Genomic DNA, 25,876 nt, shown 5'->3' on the forward strand with positions numbered 1-25,876 from the left:
GGATCTTGAAACATTGATTTGCTTATTGCACCTTAGTTGTGCTTACCTTTTTCGTAGTGTATTATGCTTATTCATCTCCTCGTAGTTATATTTATACAATCTATCATGCTTGATACTGATGCACGTGTGTTTGGTGAGTATATGTTTGCCCATGATACTCCCATGAGGATTGATATAATTGGATCGGGTTGCGCACCGCAATAGATATGATGTCTTGTGTTTAATTCTTGCTTGTGGTACTTAGTGGTGTTTTCTTCACAAGGTTATGTTGTACTTGCCCTACCAATTAAACTTGCCTGGTAGATTTTATATTTGATCCTCTTACTACTATTACTCATATTTGAGTTATTGCTTGTATGGTGTACGGGCCGTGTTGCTTGGAAGAAGAATTTCCATTGAACAGCTCGGAATTTATGATTTGTCGGAGGCAAGAACTCCATGACTCGTTGATATAATAAGTGGTTACGAGTTTCTACATGTTTCTTTTATCATTAGTAGTGTTTTGAAGGATTGGAAGAGAATCTATTGAGTTGGGGCATTTGATTGGTATGGGTTTGGCTACGAGCAGTGTTATGACCAAGCGGTGGGGCTACATATGTGAATAATATGTGATGTATCATGTGCTTTGGTCTTTGATAGTTCATCTATGGCTTGTAGTGGTTAATGAGGTTGATACAATAGAGGAACTTGCTAGAAATAGGTTTTGGAAGGAAGTTACGGGCATTAAAGTTGAGTTTGAAGGCTTACAAGCGGTAGTTGAGAGAGAATCATAAGCTGAGATATATTAGTGGATCGGTGTCAATGAGGTGTCATAAGATCACACGTGAAAGTATGTATGATAAGTTTGTCCATCTATTTGACGTTTTGGAATGACTATTGTCACATTCGATGATGAATGTATGCTTAAGTTGGGGAGAATATAATGACCCGATTGGCCGTTCTGAGTTGTAGTCCGTTTTGTGATCCAAGACTTTGAGTAGATTCATTTGATGTTTTATGACTTATGCGCATTGTAGGTTTTGATTTTTGGGAGGTTTGGGAGTTTTTGGAAGAAGAGTTTTTGTTTTGGAAGCTTTAAGTTGTTGGAGTTGACTAATGTTTGACTTGTGTAAACGACTCCCGATGGGAGATTTGATGGTTCCGTTAGCTTCATATGATGATTTTGAACTTATACGTATGTTTGCTTCGGGTATCTGGTGACCCGAGGTCATTTCGGTGCTTCTAGTTGAATGTTAGAAATTTGAGTTATGAACATTTGATATTCTTGAGTTTTGATGTTTGATTCTTATTTTTGATGTTGTTTTGATGTTTTGATCTTACGAGAAAGTTTGTGTTAGGTTTACACACTTGTTTGGGTGGGGTCACGAGGGGGTCAGGTGAGTTTCGAAATAGTTTCAGACAAATCTGGGAAATTGTCCATTTTTGGTACTGTTGTTGTGACAACTGCGAACAACAGTTCGCAATTGCGAGATTTGCATTTCGAATGTCATCTCGCATTGCGAGACTTGGGAAAGGGAGCATCGCAATTGCGAAGCTTGGATCGCAATTGTGACCTACATGTCGTATTTTCGACATGTGTGGCTGAGGAGGTCCTTGGAAATTGCGAACAATTGTTTGCATCTGCGAATAACAGTTAACAATTGCGATATATGCAGCTGGGTTGTAAGGGAGGGGTTCCGAGATTAGCTCATTTTATTTCAAATTTGAGACCTAAACTTCGTTAGGAGGCGAGCTTTGAGAGGATTTTCTTCCTGATTTCTAACTTTAACTTATTTTTGATTAATTTTCATTATTCATCATAGATTTTCATCCGTAACTTAGGATTTCAAAGAGTAGAGATATGGTATTGGGGTAGAAACTTAAGGTTTTTATTTTAGAGATTTGGACATCGAATCTTGAAACTAATTATATATTTGGACTCGTGGGATTATGGATCATTGGGATTTGGTCACAAATTTGAATTTAGACTGTGTAGACCCGACTTGATTTTGTGTTGACTTTTGAGATTTTTTCAAAGATTGAACATCTATTGATAGGGGATGTTCCTCTTATCATTATTTCACTTCCTTAGATGATATTCGACTAGGTTGATTATTTTTTAGGAGTATTTCTAAGGAAAGTGATATTGGATTGTTGAATTCATTCTGGAATGTGATAAGTGTATTGCCTAGCTTTGGTTGGAGGAAATTTTGCTAATAAATGATATTATTTGCTACATGCAGGGGTAATGCATATGCGAGGTGACGAGGGTATATGCATGTGCTAGGGTTATTCATGCTCGTGGTAGATTTAATGCTTTATTGTGCCTTGTTGAACTTTGTGAGCTTCTTGACTGAATTATTATTTGCTCCTAAAACTATATGAGTATAATTTTCCATGCTAGAAATCATGTTTAGGCGTTTAGCATCTTAAATGAGCATGAATGGCTATTCTTGAAATTATTTATATGTTTGATTTGATTGTAGTCATACCTTATATCACGAACACATATCTATACATGTTATTCTTATGCTACTTTAGTTTTTTTACTCATATTAAAGATCATGATTGGGGCCTTTGGGGTGATATATTACACAATGGGTATTTTCGTACGATATGAGATGATATTGGTCGATGAATATTACCGTGCGGTTTGTTATGAGATTGGTACATTGGTTGTCTCCGTGCAGAGAGGATCGAAGTTGGACTTTACATTATTTGTTTACCTTTGTGTTCCTAGATGCTTTCATATCTTATTTATTACTATCACGTCTATGTTTCCTTCTTGGTTTGTTATCATTACGTCTATGATTTTTACTTGGTTCATTATTGTCATGTATTTGTCTTTTACCTTTATTATTGTTATACTTGTGCCTTCTACTTGTTTATTATTGTTACGTATATGCCTTCTACCTTGTTCGTTGATGTTACATATATTTCTTCTACCTTATTTGTTGCAGTTACCCTATTGGGTTGTTGGTTTGGTGGTTATTGTTTTATATTTATTTATATAATGGTATCGGGTGCACGCCACATAGTATGGCCACAGGATCGAGTACATGCCTGTAACAATATTATGACCGGATCGGATTGTACGCCGCAATAGTGTTGTGATTTGTTGAGTGTTGTGATTTAATGAATTGAGTTGTTGACATGTCAAACGAATAGATATACAATTATTTATGGAACCTATATGCACTTATCTTCATATATGTTTCAGGCATTTTCTTATGTATCCCTGGTATTTGTTAATGAACATGCCCATGTTTCCTATTTGTTTGCTACTGTCATATTTATGTTTTCCTATCGTGTTTGTTACATGTGTTTATTTTCCACATGTCGTACTTGCTACATGCCTTTACTTATTATATGCCTTTACTTGTTAGATGTCTTTACCTATTACATGTCTTTACTTATTATATACCTTTACTTGTTACATGTATTTATTTATTTCATGCCTTTACTTATTTCATGCCTTATTCCCCTATGCTATATTGGATTATGTGACTATTTTGTTGTTTACGTTCAAAATACTTGTATTAGTCTTGTTGGGATATGTGTGAGACTAGCTCTTGGATATTTGATTGCCTATCACATCTTGTTCGTGATCATCTTTCCTTGATAAATTATGTGTATCGTCCTCTTTTATGTTATGTTGTGAATTTTGCCACACTTAGTTGTTTGTCGGGTATTTTCTTATGAATGTGTATTATATTGGATCGTATTGCACGCCGCAACAGTATTATGCTCGATCGGGTTGCATCGGATTGCACACTATAACAGTATTATGCTCGATCAGGTTGTACACCGCAACAGTATTATTTTGGATTGGGTTACACATCACAACGATATTATGTTGGATCGAACTACATGCTGCAACGGTATTATGTTGGATCGGGTTGCACGCCGCAATGGTATTATGTTCGGGTTGGACTGCATGCATTAATAGTATTATGTTCGGATGTGCTTACTTGTGCATATTTCATGCATATTGTTTTTTTCCTTCATAAAAATGGTTCATAAGGTTATATCTTTATTTTCCATATTTGTTAACATGAAAATTAATTCTCGTTTCCTATGCTCTTACTATTATTCCTCATATCTCTTTCTTGTTTTCTGCTTATTATCTGCACATTCATTGTAAGTGAGTATATTTTGACTTAAAAACTTCGCCGCTACTTTATTAAGGTTAGTCAATATACTTACTGAGTACATGAAGTCGGTTGTACATATACTACACTTCTACACCTTGCGTGCAGATATTTGGAGTTAAGCAGCTGCGAAGTTCGAGGGCGAGTATTGAAGACTACAGCTTTCCAGCCATCTACTATCATTTTGTTCGTGGTAGACTTGTAATTATATTTGTGTAACTTCTAAACAGATGATGTATTTCTTCTTGCCAACGTTGTAATTCAACATCTTAGTTGCTCATGGCTTGTACCACCAATTTTTGAGATTAGTTGAGTCAATTTCTTCACTCTTATTTATTCTATTGATAATCTTTGTTATTGAGAATGTTTTATTTAGTTGTCTTACCTAATGGGTTGGGTTAGGTGTCATCACGACTTATTGGGATTTTGGATCGTCACAATTATGTTCATGACTAGTTAAGAATCCTCTTGCCAATTACCTTGTTCTGATTCTTTAATTATGTGTAAAATCCCCCTCTCCTAATATGTTCCCCTCTGAACCTTGTGTGAAGTCTGATTCAAACTAGTGCAGTACAAAAACTCATATTTGGTTACTGTCCTAGGACCTCTATATGCTTTGTTGGAGTTCTATGTTATGACTTAGGGATTTCTAATATGTGTAATCTGTCTCAGTACTAATTAAGTTCTCAGACTACTGTAATGTTAGATTCTTTTGGCACATCATAAGTCTACACTAAACTTCTCTACCTTTTAAGACTTATATGGTGAATCCACATACCTACTCTATGATGTTTCATGTTTTGAATCCCTGCTTAGTCATTATGTCTATTGGTGACTGTGAACTTAAGGTATAAGTCTATGTGTGAATTCCTCCCGTATATCAAATTTTCAGCCTAGTCATATGCATATCTTTCCCCTTTAACTTCTCTGTGAGAATTTCTTTGCATGTACCTTTGATGCCATGCTTAAGTTACGTTTACCTCTCCTTGAAGATGCTTGTCTCAACTGATCTTCTTATTTAACAATGTGTGTGTCACTGAAGTTCATCTAGAAAGCATGCCCGCAAGAATAAGGTTCCTACCTTGTTTTATCAACTTGAGAATTGATAAGGCTTTCATGTAGCTTCACCATCATATTGAGTTCTGCCTTGAAATGGTATTCCATGAAGTTTTTCTTCCATTTTGTTTCTCCTATTTCTAGTTGGTCAATTATGCATTAGAGGGCCCGTTTTTATTCAGGCACATATGCACTTCGCATTTGATTCCAAACTAACATTTGAAATCATGCTTATAGGAACTTTTCTGTTTTGCCTGCTCTCTATTCTTAATGTTTGGGGTATGTTTTAAGTCATATAGTCACTGGCTATTGTTAGGCCCTCCCTCTTGACATAATTAACATGACTATTGTAATAGCAAAGGAGTGGTTCTTCTAGCTTTGTCACTATGATTGTTGCCTTCTCTATTTGTTAAATATAGTAACGACCTGATAGGTCGTTTTGATTTCTAGCTTTCTGTTTCGTGATAATAACTTTATATAGCTTTATTTGATGATTTATGACTTGCGTGTATGGTCTGTTTCGTTTTCCAAAAGTTTAAATGTGATTTTCAAAGAATTTTGAACTTGAAAATGGTCAGAGTTGACTACAGTCAATATTGTTGGTAAACGATCTCGGATCTGTGTTTTGACGACTCTAGTAGGTTCGTATGATGATTTTGTACTTGTACGCATGTTTGGTTGGGGTCCCGGATAACCCGAGACCGTTCAGAGAGGGCCCCAGGGGATTGGGTGAGTTTCAGATCATTTCTGACCTTGTTGATTTAGTTGATTTGCTTGTGTTTCACAGTGTTTCATGATCACGAAGCATATCTTGGGATTGCGAACGAGGATTGGGGTTGGGGGTAGGTTATTCATCGCAATCACATAGGTAGTATCGCAATCGCATAGTGTCTTCTGGTGCTTGGGGGAAAATCTCTCTACGATCACGATGGTGGTCAAATGATCGCATAGAAGTAATTGAGGCCACGGGATATTTTCTCTTCGTGAACGCGACTCTGAATTCGCGAACGCAAAAGCTTCCCGGACTTTTAAGGGTAGTGGGGTTCACCCTTCGTAAATGCGTAGGGTGTGCTGCAAATGTGAAGGCTTGGGGGGATATGTCTTATGCGAGCGCAAGCTGGGCTTCACGAACGCGATGGTCACTGAGCACTGGTCTTCGCGAATGCGGGAGTCCCTTTGCGAATGCGTAGAACAAAGTTTGCCCAGATACAAAAAGTATTGAAAATCGGGAATTAGCCACTTTCACCATTTTTGAGACCTAGATCACGGATTGAGGTGCTTTTTGAAGAGATTTTCATCCCAACTTTATAGGTTAGTAATTTTTATCTAGTTTTTATTTATTTCCACGAATACCCATATATTTTTACCCCTTAATCTAGTATTTTACAGAGTGAAATTGAGGTTTTGAGGAAAAACTTATGAGAGATAATTTTTGTGATTTGGACCTCGATTTGAGGTCCAATCTTGATACAAATTACATATTTGGATTTCGAGGAGAATGAGTAAATGGGAAATAGATTAATTTCGGATTTAGACCACGTGGATTTGGGTTGACATTTTGTTGACTTTTTCAAATATGATAAAGATCGAACCTTTTGGATATTGAGATAGTTTCTAAAGATTGTTTTGACTCATTTGAGTAATATTTGGCTAGATTCGGGTGGTTTGAAGGCTTGTTCTAAAGGGAAAGCTGTGTTGGATTGTTGATTTTGCTTCGGAAAGAGGAAAGTATCGTGGTTAACCATGCATTGAGGGAATTAGGACGTGATTAGTATATTTTCTACATGATCTATGTGTGGGGATGACATATATTCAAGGTGATGAGTGTATATCCGCTGCCATGAGTTAAGCATGTATAACGACCCGATCGGTCATTTTGAGTGTTAGCATTTCGTTAGGTGGTTTGAGACCTTGTATAGCTTCATATGATGCGTTATGACTAGCATATATGGTTGGTTTTATTATTCACAAGGTTCGAGATTTATTTGATAGAGTGATTCTCAACTTGGAAGCCTTATGTTGGAAGAGTTTAGCAAGGTTTAAGTTTTGAGTAAACGACCTCGAAATTGAAATTTGATGGTTTCAATAGGTTATGGTTATTTTGGACTTGGGCGTATGTTCGGATTTGAATTTGGATGTTTCTAAACGATTTTGGCTCTATTTGTCGAAAGTTAGAAATTTTAAGAATTAGAGAGTTCATAGGTTTTTCCGGGAGTTGATTTCAATATTTCGGACACCTATTGTGATTTTAAACCTTGGATAGGTTCATTTTCTCGATTGAAAATTGTGTGCAAAGCTTGGTTGTAATCCAGAATTTCTATTTGTGATTCGGACGCGTTCGGCAAAGTTGGAGTGCGTGAAAGTTAAGAGTATGATATGATCTTTGATTTTTGGTTTTGATGTTATGTATGGTACTTCGAGCCTTTGGAAATGTTTGAATAATGTATTTTTACTTGTTGGTATGATTGGACGGGGTCCTGAGAGGCTCGGATGTATTTTAGGTCATTGGTTGAGAGACTAGATATGTTAAAGATTTGAATTTTGACTACGGTCAAAATCGAGTCAAGACAAACTCTTTTCAGTGTTTTGAGTGTGCGAACATGTTTATAGTATGTTTTATGATTGAAATGCATAATGAGTTTCGGGTGCGAAAACTAAGATTTTACAATTGCTGGTTTTCTGGTACAACAGTTTCACAAATACTGGTTATGTCCCTGATTTCGTCCATAAATTTTAGACTTCCTTTAAAACCTAAAAATATCATATATCTCTCATTTTAAGGCCAAATTGGGTGATTCAAAGGGCTATCTTTGGTGGAATCTTGTAAGAATTATGTTGGACTTATCAAATATAGGTTTTGGGATTATCTAGCATCTGATTCGGGCTGAAACAACTGATGTATTTTTTTTGCTTGGTTCGGTATTTAGTCACTTTTGGGGATATTTTCATCACTATTTTGTGGGTAGGTAATTTTACTTAGATTTGGTTATATCTATTGATTCTATAGATTTCTACAACTAAAATTTAGAATTTTGAAAGAAAATTTAGGGGTTTTATCTATACTTTATGAGAGCGTATTTTGGTGATTTGAATATCAATTTGGACTTGATTTTGCAAACTAATTATATATTTGGACTCAGCAGATTATGGGTCATCGGATATTGGTATTGGTTTTAAATTTCGGACACGTGTGCCCGAGTTGACTTTTGGGAATTTCTTCAAACATTGAAGCTTTATGGATTTGGATCACTTCTTATGGCATTGTGGAATTCCTTGGATAATGTTTGTCTTGGATATTTATGATTGGAGGGCTAAATCAAAGTTTTGGACACGATTCAAGGTTAAAGACTAACCCGATTGATATTTGTTGTGTGTTGGGGGTGACGTATATGTGCGGTAACGATCGTATATACGTGCACCATGGTTATTCATGATCCGGGTAGATCTTAGGCTATATATGCCTTGTTTTGCTATCATGCTTATTTGATACCGTATTTTCTCCATTTATATGACTGCGTGAGAATTTATTATGCTAGAAATCATGTCTAAGTTATTTGTTTATCTGTTGAGACATGATAGGGCTATTTTTGTTATGTTAAGATATTTGCCTTAGCCGTAGCCATATTTTCTGGTCACAATATTATATTCGCATGTTATATCTCTGTCTCTGTGTACTTTTTATATATTTTCTCACATGTTGTTGGTGTGCTTGTGTGTGACACGAGTTTGAGCTGAGTTGTGGCACGTTGGTATATTCTGTGCGGTATATTGATTGTGATCCTGTGAGATGTTGGCATATGGAGACTTGAGAGGATTGATGAATGATCTTGGGACCTAGTGTCGTGTTTATATTAATAGTGAGGTGACGCATGCACCAGGCCCCTTATTGGGCTGAATGGTATTGATAGTGAGATGACGTGTGCGCCAGGACCCATATTAGGCTGAGTGATATTGATGTTGACTTAGATCCGATTAGCGCTTGGACTAGGATCCGCTCCTCCGGAGTCAGGTATTAACTTGTGGTGTAGGAACACAAGATGTGCATGGTGAGGGACTTATGTCAGGCACCGGTATAGTGCTGGTGTGTGTGTGTGTGCGCGTGATGATCCATGGACATTTTTACCACGTATCGTGAGAGTGCTGAGAGTATGATTTGGGGCATTGTGCTAGGTACCGTGAGAGTGCTGAGAGTATGATTCAGGGGCATTGTTCCAGGAACCGTGAGAATACTTAGAGTATGATTGACTGGTACTTGTGCCAGGCACTATGAATGTGCTGAGATTTGTTTATACTTGATGGTTTAACTGTGAAATTGTTGATTTGGCATGTATATTTGACATGCATGCATAGAGTTTTATTTTACTCATGTTATTTAGTATTTGATGTCTCTACTTGACGTTTAGATCTTGAAATCATAGTTTACCTTGATAAATATCTTTCTAAGTGATTTTTGTGGAAGAGCTGATGACTTGATTTATATTCCCGAAAAGCATGTCTATTTCTCCTCTTATTGTGTTAGAGTTGAACCTGTTGTTATTTGAGTTGTTTCTCCCCTATATGTTATTATTCTCTTGTTATGGTTGTTGTTGGATGTGGAAAGTGAGCATCGGACATTTCGAACCCCGCCATTGCTTTCTCTGAGGTGAGGCTTGCTACTTATTGAGTATATGGGGTCAGTTGTACTCATACTACACTCTGCACTTCGTGATCATATCCAGGTGTCGCTGATAGTGGTGGATACTAGCGAGCTGTTTTTATGGATTTTCCTGGTGATAATGAGGTAGCATAGCAGTTCCATTCATAGGGATTGAAATCCACTCCTTTGACTATTGTTATTACTATGTAGTATTCCGGACAACATGGTTTTCTGTTAAGACTTTGTATTTAGTATTATATAAAGCTCATGCACTTGGTGATACCTAATTTTGGGGGTGATTTTAGTTATATTGACATTTTGACTTTATTTATTTTCACATATTTGTTATTGGCTTGCCTAGCAAGCGGTGTTAGGATACTAACACCATGAGAAGGATTATCCGATTCACGACTGGAGTTTGGCATTTGTACCAGCAGAAGAGAGGCTATGGATGTTCAGGATCTGGTTAATTGAGTTGTGAGATTGGGTATTTTTGAGCTTAGTAGAGTTCTCGCTTGTGTTGTTGCATGGTCATCTTGGTTTGAGCACATTAAGGATCGACAGTATGAAGGTTTCCGTTTGCTTGGCTTCAGTTACACAGTGTTGCGAGGTACTTCTAGGGAGGTTGTCCTTAGTATGGGTGGTGTGTTGCAACTTTAGGATCAGACTTGCATTTCCAGTGTTGATTGTTCGAGGGAGATAATCCATGAGGAGGCTTATAGTTATGATAATCTATTTGTCCAGGTGATACAGATATGTATTGTGATTCGAGGAAGCATTATCGGGATGGAGGATGAAGAAGGACGTTATTGGGCATGTTTCACGATGCTTGATTGTTAGCAGTTCGAAAATGAACATCAAAGGTCAATTGGTTTACTCCCGAAGATGGCTATACCGATGTGGAAGTAAGATCATATCATTATGGGTTTTGTGGTAGGTCTCCATGAATTTCGAGGAAGTTGATGCTATTTGGGTCATTATGGACCATCGAGAGAATTTCATATTGGTGGTGACTTTTTACATTTTGAGAGTTCAAATTGACGAGAAGGCGTTGCTTGAGCTACTAAGGGATTGTTAATGCTTGATTATCATATTCGTGTGCAATACTGTCTTGAGTTGGGATGTGTTGAAGGGTCTTCTAGTTGTTCATTGGTGGAATAATCAAGTTGAGGTAGTGTTGTGTTTCACCTTGGTGACTCATGGAGGTGGTGGGAGGACTCATGTTCATTATTCTTCTGTTGAGGTATTGTGAAAGGGAAGGATTCGAGCGGTTGTTTTCTTTTAGGAGTATTTATGTGATAAGGGAGCACTAATCATTTGGCATGATTGGCTATATATATATATATATATAGGACTAGTACTAAGCAGGTGACTCTCAAGAAGGTTCTGATGGATTCAAGATTTAATATGTGATATCTATGTATTTTCCGGATTGTGTGTGACTAAAGATTCGAGATTTATGTTGGTTTATGAAAGAGACTTGGGGCGTTTCTTTATTATTATCGGTTCTACGAGGCATTATTTGAGATTGGAAGGAATAACTTCAGATTCATAGAAGGATTCTTTAGGACAGATACTTAGGTTTGAGGTACTACTAGATGTATAAGAGGGAATAAAGTGGATCACAAGTCCTAGGACAACGAGATTTCATGTTGGGATTGGTAGTCTGCGTGACTTGGGCGATTTAGAAGGATTCAGTTTGGCTGGCTTTGTTATGCGCATATGGATTCTGAAGTGTTTGCGATGACTTTGACCACGATATGCGGTTGGTTTCTACTATAGGTGTGGGAGGTTTGTTGTGTATTGTGACTTCCCCTTGAAGTGATCTAGATGGAAGGTTTCTGGTCGAAGGGGTGTATATCCTATTTGTGATCCAGGGTTGATGATGAGATCCTCGTATGAGCTGTATGGAGTTGGGATTGAATGACCAAGGTTGCACTTCAGTTTTGAAAGGAATGTCAAGAGTTATAGGCAGCGTGAGAGAATTCAGATGTCTAAGAGTATGCTAGCACTATTTTATATCGCCTGAGAAGGGTCTTTTATGGAAGATGCATTGTGTATAGATTTGGGGTGCTTGACTGGTACTACAAAAATTGAATGGTTGGTAACCATTGATGTTCAAGTTTTGCTACTTGGTGCGGAAGGTTATAGGAGTATCTCCCATGGGGTGATTGTGTATGCGTGACGTGTCAATCATTTAAGTCGGAGAATTAGAGATCGGATACAGATATGCTACTCTCGTAGTTCAGAGATTTTATTGTTGAGAGGTGGACTATCCCTCTGTTTGTGGACTGTGGACGTGTGTTCAGGATTTGATAGTTGATTGTATGTATCATGGATAGGGTCATTGTGGACTAATGGAAGGCTATTGCCCTATTTTGGAGTGATTCGGATCTGTTTGGAGGCCCATTGGTAGGCCTAATGAGAAAGTGAATTCTACATTGGATTGGATTTGTCTATTCAGCGCAACATTTTCTATGGCTGTGTCAATGGGCATAATGGATGTTATTCATACCCTGATCTATTTCGTGTGTTACTCTGTTATAATGGGTTTTGAGATAACTTATTTATTCGCGCGCATGTTGTGGCCCTGTTTAGGCCTTGTGGCGATATTCGAGCAAGATGCCTCTTAGGGTGCTCATATGCTTACAACATCATAGACGTGCTTGCCTTTCTCGTAGCGCCTTATGATGTTTATGCACATTACATGCTTTTTTTTGATACACATGTGTTTAGTGAGTATGAGCATTATGGCTTGATGGGTACCCCATGCGAATTGATAAGTATGGATCGGGTAGCGTGTCGCAATAGTATTATATATGGATAAGGTTGCATGCCACGATGGGATTATGTTGGATGCGATTCCTTGTGTTTATTTCATTTATTTTGTTTTCCCTTTGTGGGAAGAATTCATGGCACTATGCTTTTGTTGTTATATCTATTAAACTCGTTGGATAGCTCTCCTATTCAGTCCTTTTATTATTATTGGTCATATTGGGACAGTTGATTATTTGGCACGCGGATCGCGTCGTATGAGGTTCTTAATGGTATTTGATGTGTCTTGTCAGTTGAGCAACATATAGTGGATGAGATGATGTTATTGGACTGGAATCAGTACAATTGAATTTGTATAACGTATATTTGGGAGAAAAATGTAATTACTCAGCTCAGAATTTAGCAATGGTTCTTGTTTGGCGAGAGATTTCCCTGACTTGTTGTTTTGATGGGTGCTTAAGAGTTTCTATATGTTTTTTCATCATTAGAAGTGTTGTGAAGGTTTGGCCCAGAGTTTTATTGGATATGAGGCATATTACCAGTATCGGGTTTGGTAATGTACATTTATTGTCGCAAAAGATATGGCTATGGACATATGAATTACACGGCACACCGTGTGGTAACATCTTGGGAGATCGTTTGTAACTTGATGCAACTTGATACAATGTATATATACATGAATCAGATATTAAAGAGAGTTTCAGATGTTGAAATTTTGTATTAAGGCTTATGGGCTATGGTTGAAGAAAGAATCATCATTTGGGATTGTGTTAATAGACTTATATGGATTATGGTGGAATGTAATCACTCATGGGTATGTGTATGTTGAACTATACAGTGATTTTTGGGCAGCTTTGGAATGACTCTTGGCACGTTCGAGGACGAACATATGTTTAAGTAGGGTAGAATGTAACGACCCGACCAGTCATTTTGAGTGTTAGCATTTCGTTTGGCGGCTTGAGACCTTGAATAGATTGATGTATTATGATTTATGTATATGATTGGTTTTTATGTTTGCAAGGTTCGAGATTGATTCGGTAGAATGATTCTCAACTTGGAAGCCTGAAGTTGGAAGAGTTGACCAAGGTTTGATTTTTGAGTAAACGATCTCAGAATCAGAATTTGATGGTTTCAATATGTTCGTATGGTGATTTTGGTCTTAGGTGTATGTTCAGATTTGAATTTGGATGTACCTAGATGGTTTTGGCTCTATTTGTCGAAAGTTGACATTTTGAAGAATTGGAGAGTTCATAGGTTTGACCGAGAGTTGACTTCGGTGTTATCAAACTCCTATTGTGGTTTTGAAATATTGGATAGGTTCATTTAGTTGGTTGGAACTTGTTTATGAAGTTTGGTTGTAATCCGGAATGTCTAAGTGTGATTCGGATACGTTCGACGAAGTTGGAATGTTTGAAAGTTAAGTGAATGAGTTGATCTTCGATTCTTGATTTTGAGGTTATTTGGGATGTTTCGAGCCTTTGGATAAGTTTGGATAATGTATTTGTACTTATTGGTATAATGTGAGGGGTCCCCGATGCGACGATGCTTCCACGATAAAACTATCGCATCTTTCATCCTTACTTACACAACCCCTATAGTATCTGCAGAGAAACTGCTGCAGCTGCGTCTCTGCAGGTGCCACTAGAAATACGCACTACCTCCTGAGCCAGCCCAACCTCGCATCTGCGCACGAGTTCTCGTTTCTACGAAGGTGCAGGTGCGGAAATCTATCACTTCTGCGACCTCGCACATGCACAAACCATCACAGGTGCAACACACCATCACCAAATCTACTGAACCACCTCCAAATGGTTCGAAACCAATCCAAAACACGCCCTACCCCCCTCCCCCCAACCCACATCCAACCATACCAATAAGTCCTTATACCTTATTCAAACTCATCCAAATGTTCAAAACACCACAACTAACATTAAAACCAAGAATCGACGATCGAAATCCATCTCTTAACTTCCAAACTTTCTAACTTCGCCAAACATGTCCGAATCACACTTAATCACTTCGGAGTTCAACCAAACTTCGCACACAAGTTCCAATCAACTAAAATAACCTATCCAAAGTCCTGTAACACCAATCAAATTCCGATAATATCAATGTCAACTCCCGGTCAAACCTACCAACTCACCAATTCTTCAAATTGCCAACTTTCGGCAAATAGAGCCAAAACCTTCATGGAACCTCCAAATCCAAATTCAAACGTATGCTTAAGTCCGAAATCACCGTACAAACCTATTGGAACCATCAAATCACCAATCCAAGGTCTTCTACTTCAAAGTCAAACCTTGGTGAACTCTAGCAACTTAAGCTATCCAAAATAGAACTAAGTGTTCCAATTCACTCCCAAACCATCATAAAACCAAACCAATCATCCGCGCAAGTCACAAAACAACAAATAAGCATATGGGAAGCATTTAATAGGGGAAATGGGGCCTAACATAAAACAGTCGGTTAGGTCGTTACATTCTCCCGCTCTTAAACAAAAATTCATCCTTGAACGGGTTAAGAACCATAACTGGAATGCTAAAAAGTTGAGGATATCTGCTCTGCATATCATGCTCGGTCTCCCATGTTGCTTCCTCAACCAATTGACCTCTCCACTGAACCTTTACTGATGCAACCTCATTCGATCTTAATGTCCGAATGTGTATGTCCAAAATGGCCACCGATTCTTTTTCATAAGCAACATTCTTCATGATACTTATGAAGCATGGAAACATGAAATACCGATTAAACTCCTGAGAAGTTGGGTGGCAAATCAAGTCACGAGTAAGGTAAACATCTCAACAACCAAAACACTCTAGTAATTAAATCCCGTAGAACCAAAACCACAACATATAACAAACTTTCCATATTCATAGAGAACCCAAATCACCAGTCAAGGGCAAACCATCCAGAAATCACATCAAAACCTACCGTATTAGGTAACAGAAAGTTCATCCTAGTCTCATAACTCTCAATAGTGAAAATTCCTAAAACGGTAAACTCGGGCTACCACTATAGAATCTCTCAACAGGTATAAACACATAACAGAGTGCAAGAATCACGGAACACACCCATATATGAAGCAAGATAGGAGGACTCATACCGATAAAATAGGACCAAATTAAAATAAGAGTGATGCTCCTCTATGACAAATCGAAACCATACCTGTAGCGCCATCATCTGGTGCAACGATGTCAGCCCTACCATGGAAAATATATCAATGGGTCGGGCCTCCCCCTCTAGGATCCCCTCTACTCGCATGTCCTCCACCCCTAGCTGGATGTGCAGGTGGAGTAGCAATTGGAATGGAGCCCCTAGCCTGAGTGCCTAATAAAATCCATATCTCCCTAGTCTGGGACAATCCCTCATGATGTGCCTAGTATCACCACAATCATAACAACCCATCTGTGGATGCGGCTGGTGGTACTAAGCCTGTGCCGGATAACCGGGATAACCGTTGTAGGAGCCCCATGCAGGTGGTGCGCAAAATGACGATTGTCCCATATGAGTACCTTGAGGTCCATGACTAGTTGGAGCACCACGATTAGTCTAAAGTGCGGACTGGATTGGCCAATTGACGGAGCCTCCGCCGTGATGGAACAGAGCTGATGAGTAGAATCCACTAAATCCTCCAGAACCTCGATACCTCTTGGCCTCCTTATCCTCCCTCTCCTCACCCCGAATACGCTCTAACCACCTAGAAATCTCCACAACCTGCTGAAATGGAGTATCAGTCTCCAATTTCTGAGCCAGGTTGAATCTAAGACCATAACTGAGCCCCCCGATACATTTGTGGATGTGTTCCCTAAAGGTAGAACCCAGAATAGGTGCATGACTGGAAAGACTTATTGAACCTGGTGGCATACTCCGACACCCTCATAGTGTCCTGACATAGATGCTCAAACTATGTGTGCCACGCATCCCGGAGGGTCTGGAGAACAATCTCCCTCAAGAACATCTCTGAAAACTGAGCCCAAGTGAGTGGGGCTGCATCACCTGGACTACCCTCCTCGTAAGTCTGCCACTACCTATACGCTGCCTCCGATAGCTGAAATGTAGTAAAGGCTACTCCGCACACCTCCACGATGCCCGGGGTGTGGAGAATACGGTGACACTTGACCAGAATATCGTGTGCATCCTCAGTCAGTGCGCCACTATAAGTAAGAGGGTGATACTTTTTGAACCTCTCAAGTCTCAGCTTCTCCTCATTAAATGCCTCTGGTCTGACCTCAGGCTGAACTATGATAACAGGCTATACTGGCACCACACCCGGAGAATGACCAATATGAGCCTGCTGCTCTAGAGTACGGGCGGCGAGAGTCTGAACTCCTCCCTCCAATCTGTGAAGTAGCTGGTGCTACTAGGATTAATTCCCCCTGACCCAATGTACCAAATAATCTCAGGAACTATGCTAAAGTCTCCTGAAGTCCGGGGGTAGGAACATGCGCTTCCCATGCTTGTCCCCCAACCGGAGCTACTCGTGGTGTTGCCCCGATGCATGTCCCCCAGCCAGAGCTACTCGAGACGCCTCAGCTGCTCCTTTGGCAGGTGCTCTAGCTGTGGCACGTGCCCCTCCTCGGCCCCGGCCTCTCGTGGACCTAGCAGGGGGCGTGGGCGTCTTCTCGGCTGATCTGGTAGTATGTGTCCTCACCATCTGTGAGAGAGTAGAAATACAAAGGCTCAAGCTCTGAAATCAATAAATCTACACGGTAGGAATAAAATAAGTGGATTTTTACATAATAGTTTCGTAGCCTCTCGAAGATAAGTACAGACGTCTCCGTACCGATCTGCAAGACGCTACTAAACTTGCTCGTGACTCGTAGAACCTATGAACCTAGAGTTCTGATACCAAATTGTCACGACCAAAAAATCCCACCATAGGCGTCGTGATGGCACCTAGTCACTAAGACAAGGTCAGCCGATTACTTATAACAGTTAAACCAGTTAAACATGATATTTTTCAAGTAGAGTTTAATATAAATACTAAAATAAAGGTGATACAAGCCTACGCGGCAAAACTCATAACAATCCTCCCAAGATTAGGTAATACAGAGTCACGAACTCTAGCTGAATACATAGAGATATCTCCAAAAACAAAATTCAATGTTGTACGGATAACGAATTAATAGTACAATCAACAGGAAAAGGACTCCAAGGGACTGCGATGACCAAGCAGCTCTACCTTGAATCCTCGCGATCAAGAAGCTAACTCTACCTGTGTCCGTTATCTGCAATACCCGGATCTGCACAAAAATATGCAGAAGTATAGTATAAGTACACCACGGTCAGTACCCAATAAGTATCAAGACTAACCTCGGTAGAGTAGTGACAATGTACGAGTCAAGACACCTACTAGTCATAATAACTTGTACAGTATATAAGTATAAAGATAACAATGGAAGTAAGAATCAGTAATTGGCAACCAGGAATAAACATGTGATATAAACAGTAAAGTAAACAGAACACCGTTAAAGTACCAGTGAAACTAAATAAGATAAACAAATGACAACAAAAAAACCAAGTTGTTTTAACTCAAGGTTTACAAAAAAATTACTCCGAGATACCTCATTTCATAAACACAAGTCACGAGTCCAAAATCATAAATCATATGCTCATAGCACCTCGTGCCCACATTATCTCAATCATGACCGCACGGATAACTCACGTGCCAATATCTCAGTCTGCATGGCATGGTCACAGGCTCACTATCACAATCCGCCCTGCGTGGTCACAAGCTCAACATCATAATCCTCCCGGCATGGTCACAGGCTCAATATCACAATGGAAGCAGATAATACAAGAATACAAATGCAAGATGAATGAATGTCATGTTTCATACTCCTGAACTAGTGTAAACAGCATGCTACAGTATATGCTTGTGCGAGTGTACTATTACAATCCAAGTCAACAAGTAATATCAAAGACGTCGAGTAGATCACTTGAAACAACACAACAAGTCACATAAGGTACATGACATACACAAGGAAAATCACACCATCACACGAATATCATCAATATTTTGCCCCTACGCTGTCACATATCATCCCTGACATAGCCACCCTAATCTCTCCATATGGACAATATCATCATAGCCATATGTATCGCTCCGTTCAAACATTTAACAAGCCACCTGTATCACTCCGGCCTGACAATAACACAATAGTCACCCGTATCACTCTGCCCGGACAATAAATCAATAGCCACCCTTATCACTCTGCATAATCAACAACAGTGAGATGCCACCCTTATGCTCCACATAACAATAATAAATCCACAAAACAAATACACATGTGCTAACATCACAACAACACAACATATCAACTCGTACCACAAGTGCCCATAGGCCACAACCTTTTTCACAACAACAATACCAATACATGAATCTCAATAGCAACAAAATAAAATGGGGAAAAATAACTCAATAATGAACAATACTCCATTTAACGACAAATTCAACTAAAATAGGTTAATAGCTTTCAATAACTTCAGCTTTAATTAATTGATTAATAATAAACTCAATAATGAAGGTATTTCCATGAATGGAAACTTCGAAATCTAGTGTATGACATAAGCTAACAATGAAAGAGATGGCATGAACTAGCAACTACGTCTAAATGCATGAGAATAACTTGACAACAAAGGGATATTATGTAATAGCAACTTCAAATAAGAATTATTCAACAATGAAAGCGGTAACGTGACAATAAAAAGGTAACAACTTCAAGTAAAGTATATAACAGTAAACTTGACAAATAAAAGATAAAACATGTGCTAACAACTTCAAATAAAGCATGTAAGAATAAACTTGATAGCACAATATAGAACGTGTAATGACAAATTCAATTAAAGCATATAAGAATAAATTTAACAAAGGAATGTATAACATGTAACGAAAATTTCAATTAAATGCATACAAGAAGCCTAAGAGTCTAATCCGGTCAATTTCTACATATAAGACCGTGTACACACTCATCACCTCATGTACGCGTCTTTCACATAATCCCAATAATGCAATTAAACCAAATACTATGGGGTAGTTCTCCCACAAAAAGTTAGGAAAGATACTTACCTCAAAGAAGCTAAATAAAAGACCTTCCCATGTGAAACAACCTCCGGACAGCTCGAATGTAGCCAAAATAACTTAATATCATAAATAAAAGCCACAGAAAATGATTCCGGGTAATAAAGCTTCGATCTTTAATAAAAAAAAAATTCAACCCCATGTCCGCACCTCAAAACCCGACAAAACCAAAATAATCTGAACACTCATTCCGTTACGAGTCCAACCATACCAAAATCATCCAATTCCGACCTCAAATCGGCCTTCAAATCATCAATTTATGTTGTAGAAAGTTTTTACAACCCCCAAAAATCTCCAGTTTCTTCAATTCAAATCACTAATTAAATGATAACCAAATCTAGGTCAAGAATACTTACCCCCAATCCAAATCGTGAAAATTCGATCCACAATCGCCCAAAATCGTGCTCTCTAACTCAAAAAAAGTGATAAAATAACATAAACCTCGAAATTGAGTGCTTTTATATTCTGCCTAGGTAATATACATCACGATCGCAAAAAATACATCGTGATCGGAAGAAGAAACAACACTGCCCCACAAAAGCACTACGTGAATGCGACATCAGGGACACAAAAGTGACTTACCACAACCTCAGCTTACGCGATAGTGAACCACGTTATGCGAACGCGAAGAACAAAATACTTGGCCTCCCTATCGCGAACGTGCTGAGCCAACACACCACAAGTCCGCGACCGCGAACCACAAACTGCGAACGTGAAGAAGGAAAATTTGCCGATCCACCAAACACCCTACGCGATTGCGACTTCTTCTTCGCGATCGCGAAGAAGAACATCAGACACCACCAATCAGCAATCCAAAACCTGAAGAAATGGCCTGTAGCCCATCCGAAACACACCCGAGACCCCCAGCACCCCCATGCGATCATACCAACCAAAAACATAACATAATGTGGACTTGCTCTAGGCCTCAAATCACATCAAACAACATTAAAACTATGAATCGCACCTCAATTCAAGACTAATGAACTAATGAACTTTCAACTTCTACAACTAGTGCCAAATCATATCAAATCAACTCGGAATGACCTCAAATATTTCATGCAAGTCCCAAATGGCATAACGGATCTATGCCAACTCCTGGAATCACAATCTGAACCTGATATCAATAAAGTCAACTCCCGGTCAAACCTTCCAAACCTTTAATATTCCAACTTTCGCCAAAAAGCATCAAATCATCCTATGGACCTCCAAATCCAAATCCAGACATATGCCTAAGTCCAAAATTACCATACAAAGCTATTGGAATCATCAAAACACCATTTCAGAGTTGTATATACAAAAGTCAAACTCCGGTCAACTCTTACCCCTTAAGCTTCTAAATCAATAATCATTGTTTCAACTCAATCCCGAATCGCCCGAAAACCAAAACCAACCATACACACAAGTCCTAATACATAATACAAAGTTTCTCAAGACCTTAAACCACCGAACGAAATAATAAATCTCAAAACGACCAGTCGGGTTGTTATACTAATTTAGTTGATTGGAACTTGTGTGCAAAGTTTAGTTATGATCTGAAATGTCTAAATGTAGTTCGAACGCGTTCCGAGAAGTTGGAATATTCGAAAGTTAAAAGAATGATTTGATCTCTTATTCATGATTTTGATGATATTTGTGGTGTTTTGAGATTTTGGATAAGTTTGGATAATGTAATCCAACTTGTGTGGATGTTCGGAATGAGGTTTGAGGGGCATGGGTGAGTTTCGAATTGATTTCAGAATATTTTTCTAAGTTTAGGATTTGCTAGTGTTGCTACTTCGCAATTGTGAACCTTTGGTTGCGATTGCAAACTCTACATTTGTAAACTTCTAGTCTCAATTGCGTACCTTGGGCGCAATTGCGAACCTGTGATCGCAACTGTGAACTTCACAATCGTGAACTTGTGGTTGCTATTGCAAACTCCGCAATTGCGCACTATTGGTTGCAAATGCGATATCTGCAACTAGATTATTAATTGAAATTTTGGGATTTTACCTCAATCTCTCATATTTTGAACCCTAGACTTGGAGAGGGGCGATATTTCAAGGAGATTTTCATGCAAGGCCGAGGGTAAGTGATATTTACCTATTTGTGATTATGTTTCAAGAATCTAGATGGATTTTTAACACCTAAAATATGCAATTTTGAGACAAAATTTGGGGGCTTTATCTACAACTTAAGAGAGTATATTTTGGGGATTTGAGGGATGATTTGAACTCAGTTTTGGAATCTAATAACATATTTCTACTCGGCAGGTTATGGGTCATCGAGATTTATTATTGGTTTCAAATTTCGGGCACGCGGGCCTGGATTGACTTTTGTTGAATTTCTAAAAATCTTCAAAGACCGAATCTTTATGGATTGGGATTGCTTCCTATAGTGTTGTTGACTTTCTTGGATGATGTTTAGTTAGGAATTTGCATTATTTAAGGGCTAGAGCGAGTTTTTGACACGACTTGAGGTTGAAGACTAACTAGATCAGGTAAGTATCTTGCCTAATCTTTTTGCAAGGGAATAACCCTTAGGATATGACCTTATTTGTCTAAATGTAATGTGTGAGAAGTGATGTATATGTGAGGTGACGAGCATATATGCAGGTGCTATGTATGGTTCATGACCGGAGTAGCCTTTAGGTTGTATCACGCCTTGTTTTGGATATTGTGCTTCATGATATCATGGTTTATATGTTTGTATGACTATGTGAACTTCCCGTATCATACTAGAGATAAAGTGTAGGTATTCCTGTTTGAATATGATACTCGTTATGGTATGGCATACTGTCACGCCCCAAACACAGGTAGCGCGACCAGCGCTCAACCGAGTGAACCCGACTGAGCAAGCCTGTTAGAGTTTCTTCTACCCAAACTCATCCATGAATAAAGAGGATATGTACTCCATTAATCAAACTTTCAAAAGATTTCATTAACAACTCTCATTTAATTCCCATTAGCATCTTCATTCATAATTTCTAAAATATTACGAGTTTATAGAATTAATGAAAAATATGATTTCCAAATACCAACATTTCTAGTTCAATTCCCAACATCAACCACAACCCACAACCTGTCTACGGAGTCTCTAAGTACAACAGAAGAGAAATATGGAAATGCCGGCAACAAGGTCCCGGCTATACCTCAACCACAAAGTACATGAGAAACAAAAGATACATGACCCCAAAATGAAGTGGGGCTCACCAAGTCAGCTGAAGAGAGTGTACCGCTATCACTGATCAATACCACCTGTTGTAGAACTAGTTGCATCCATTAAAGATGCAGTGCCCCCGGTAAAAGGGATGTTAGTACCATCAAATAGCACTAGTATGTATAGATAAAAGTCCTCTTTCAAAATAGAATGCCCATATAAGAAAAAGGCAACACATATAAATAACAAGTCACAATCAACAATATCCAAATGTCCAGTTAAAATATAATAATTTTCAAAATACGAACTTCATATATAATTTTTGGTTGGGAGATCATTAGCACCGATATACCACTATTCACAATATCATCGTTCACAATGCCAATGTTCACAATACCAATATTTATAATACCAATGTTCACAATACCAATACCATCGTACTTTTAGTACGGAGTCCGATCATGACCCGATCGGCAAGGCCATCTCATTAGAGACATCAACCACAATCACTCTCAATACCAATACCACCGTACTTTTAGCACAGAGTCCGATCACGACCCAACCGGCTAGGCTATCTCATTAGAGAATCAACCATAATTACTATCAATACCAATACCACCGTAATTTTAGCACGGGGTCCGATCACGACCCGATCGGCTAGGCTATCTCCTTAGAGAATCAACCACAATTACTATCAATACCAATACCACCGTAATTTTAGCACGGAGTCCGATCACGACCCGATCGGCTAGGCTATCTTATTTGAAGACATCAACCAAAATATCAATTTCAATTAAGATGAATAATTTTATCACATCAATCTCATCCCAAATAAGGGGAATAATCACAATCCACCCCTACACCAGCATGTGTAGTTTCAGGTGTGGGCCTTATGACCCACCCTTCCTCGGTTTTGCTAATGATGCTCCCAAAAATATTTTTTTGATTTGATTTGCACACAAAGGTAACATAAATACAATTGTACTCACATCAACATCTTTCACATAGTATAAATTCTCATTAGTATTTCCAGTCACCCACAACAATAATATTTCATTGGCTCATTTGGCCATTCACAAGATTCTTTATTCCTGGCACGATGGACGTATTTCATATTCCACACTTTCACCTCTTTCAATTTCAAAGATCACCATCAAATATCAATATATAGAATATTTCAGAAATCATATACTTCATATCCATTTGAAATGGGAACTTCAAACACAAATGGTTTCTTCCCAAAGAATGAGGCATACCAACCAACAATAGAAACGCTCATGAAAAATCATAAACAATCAATACACCATTTATTCTTGCAATACTCTTCCCCATAAATGACAATGTACAATTTAAACACATGAGTATATAGAACTCGAATCACACTGGATATATTTACAAAGTAAAGCATTAGTTAAAGCAGCCACTGATGGGCATGATTTGAGTATAAAAGCTCTTAGGAAAATTCTATTTTCCAAATCACTTTTAAAACAGTGGAGTCGAAGCTCATTTCATATTCTTTATCACATCCTCTCAAATCATTTGCACTACTAGCCACAATCATAACTTAAATTCTTGGCACGTTGGCCACACTCTATTTCTTCAATCCGCTTATTTCATTTTCAAGTATCTTCTAATATTATCAACAACAAGAAACTTCCAATCAAGTCTTTACGTACACATATGAGAAATTATGAGTCTTAAGCATATCGAGGTTTTCTCACCCAATTGGTATACTAGTTCTCATTTAAAACACGACTCAAAGCCACAACATTTTAATGCACAAACCATACTTTGAACATCTATCTTTTGACATAAGGCTCATTCGAAATAAACAAGTTTATAGGGAATAACCCGGAATATAGAAGTTAGGAATCTTGAGCCAATCATACTTGATCTTACGGAAACATTATGGATATCTATTCTAAGAGAGAAAGTTTAGCCAACATACCTCGCTTTGAGCTTTCTTTAAATTACTACAACGTTTCGGAAATTCTAGCAATTCCAATCTATTTGAGACATAACAAAATTGAACACAAATTAGGAAGATATTCATGGTTTCAGCTCATTTGAGCATTTTATCAAACACTAGGTGTGTAAATTTGGCTACAAGGTTCTTCTACAAGATTTCCTTCATTCCACAACCCAATCTTTACTTATTTTAGCTCAACAATCTTCCCACAAACCTTATTGGTACAAGCATGTATAATTAATACTCTTACACCCAAAAGTCATACTCCAAATCACCCATCTTTTACCCCAAACTCGCAATTGAAGACTATGGGTTTGAATCTTACCTCTTGAGTGAAGATCTTGTGAGATTTCCTTGTTGGATTTTGAAGGCTTGAACAAGATCTTGATGAACAAAACACTTCATCTACTTCCTCTCTCTAGAACACTCTCACTTCTCTCTAAAATATCAGGTTTTAGGTCAAAATTGACTTAACCCCTCTCTCTACCCGGCCTTGGGGGTATTAAATGAGCTCCTACGTGCGCGGCCGTGCACCTGGGCAAGTGGCCGTGCATCTGGCCGCGCACCTGAGGCAGAAACTCTCAAATATGCGCGGCCGCGCATCTGGGCGTGCATATGACACAGGTCCAGTAAAATGGCCATAACTTTCTGTATACATATCCAAATGACAAACGCTTTGATGTGTTGGAAGCTAGATTCAAAGGGCTTTAATTTTATAGGTATATCACCACCTAAGTCATTATATTTAGGGAGTTCTATTCATTTTAAGTTGGGTATTGTGCCAATTAAAATATCCTTTCCACTTAATGTATCCAACTTATTCCACACAAATTCTTGCCATTCACAAAACTCCTTAGTATGTTCCAACACACCTTAAACATACATTATCAATTCAAAATTATGTGGCTCTATCCCATAGGTCTCTTTAATACTCAAATATGTTATTCCCAAATACCGTTGGCGTACTTTAAAATCTTAAATCATTAGGAAATCGTTTTACGGGGCCTTACACATACTCGCCTAATTTGAGTTGTAGTCATACACTTCGTACATGCATACAACTTAGCATGCTATTTTCCTTAGTCCATTCG

General features: G+C 38.4%; 1 long non-coding RNA gene across 1 annotated transcript; it reads right to left on the bottom strand.

Annotated features, from left to right (window-relative positions):
• Positions 1 to 17,644: 17,644 nt before the first annotated feature.
• Positions 17,645 to 19,926, bottom strand: LOC138894954 (uncharacterized). The gene is made up of 2 exons (XR_011409142.1): positions 18,162 to 19,926; positions 17,645 to 17,840 (listed from the first exon to the last, which is right to left on the bottom strand). It is a non-coding gene; the product is annotated as an uncharacterized lncRNA (long non-coding RNA).
• Positions 19,927 to 25,876: the final 5,950 nt, after the last annotated feature.

The sequence above is a fragment of the Nicotiana tomentosiformis genome, chromosome 6 (assembly GCF_000390325.3).
Source record: "Nicotiana tomentosiformis chromosome 6, ASM39032v3, whole genome shotgun sequence".
Taxonomy (NCBI): Eukaryota; Viridiplantae; Streptophyta; class Magnoliopsida; order Solanales; family Solanaceae; genus Nicotiana; species Nicotiana tomentosiformis.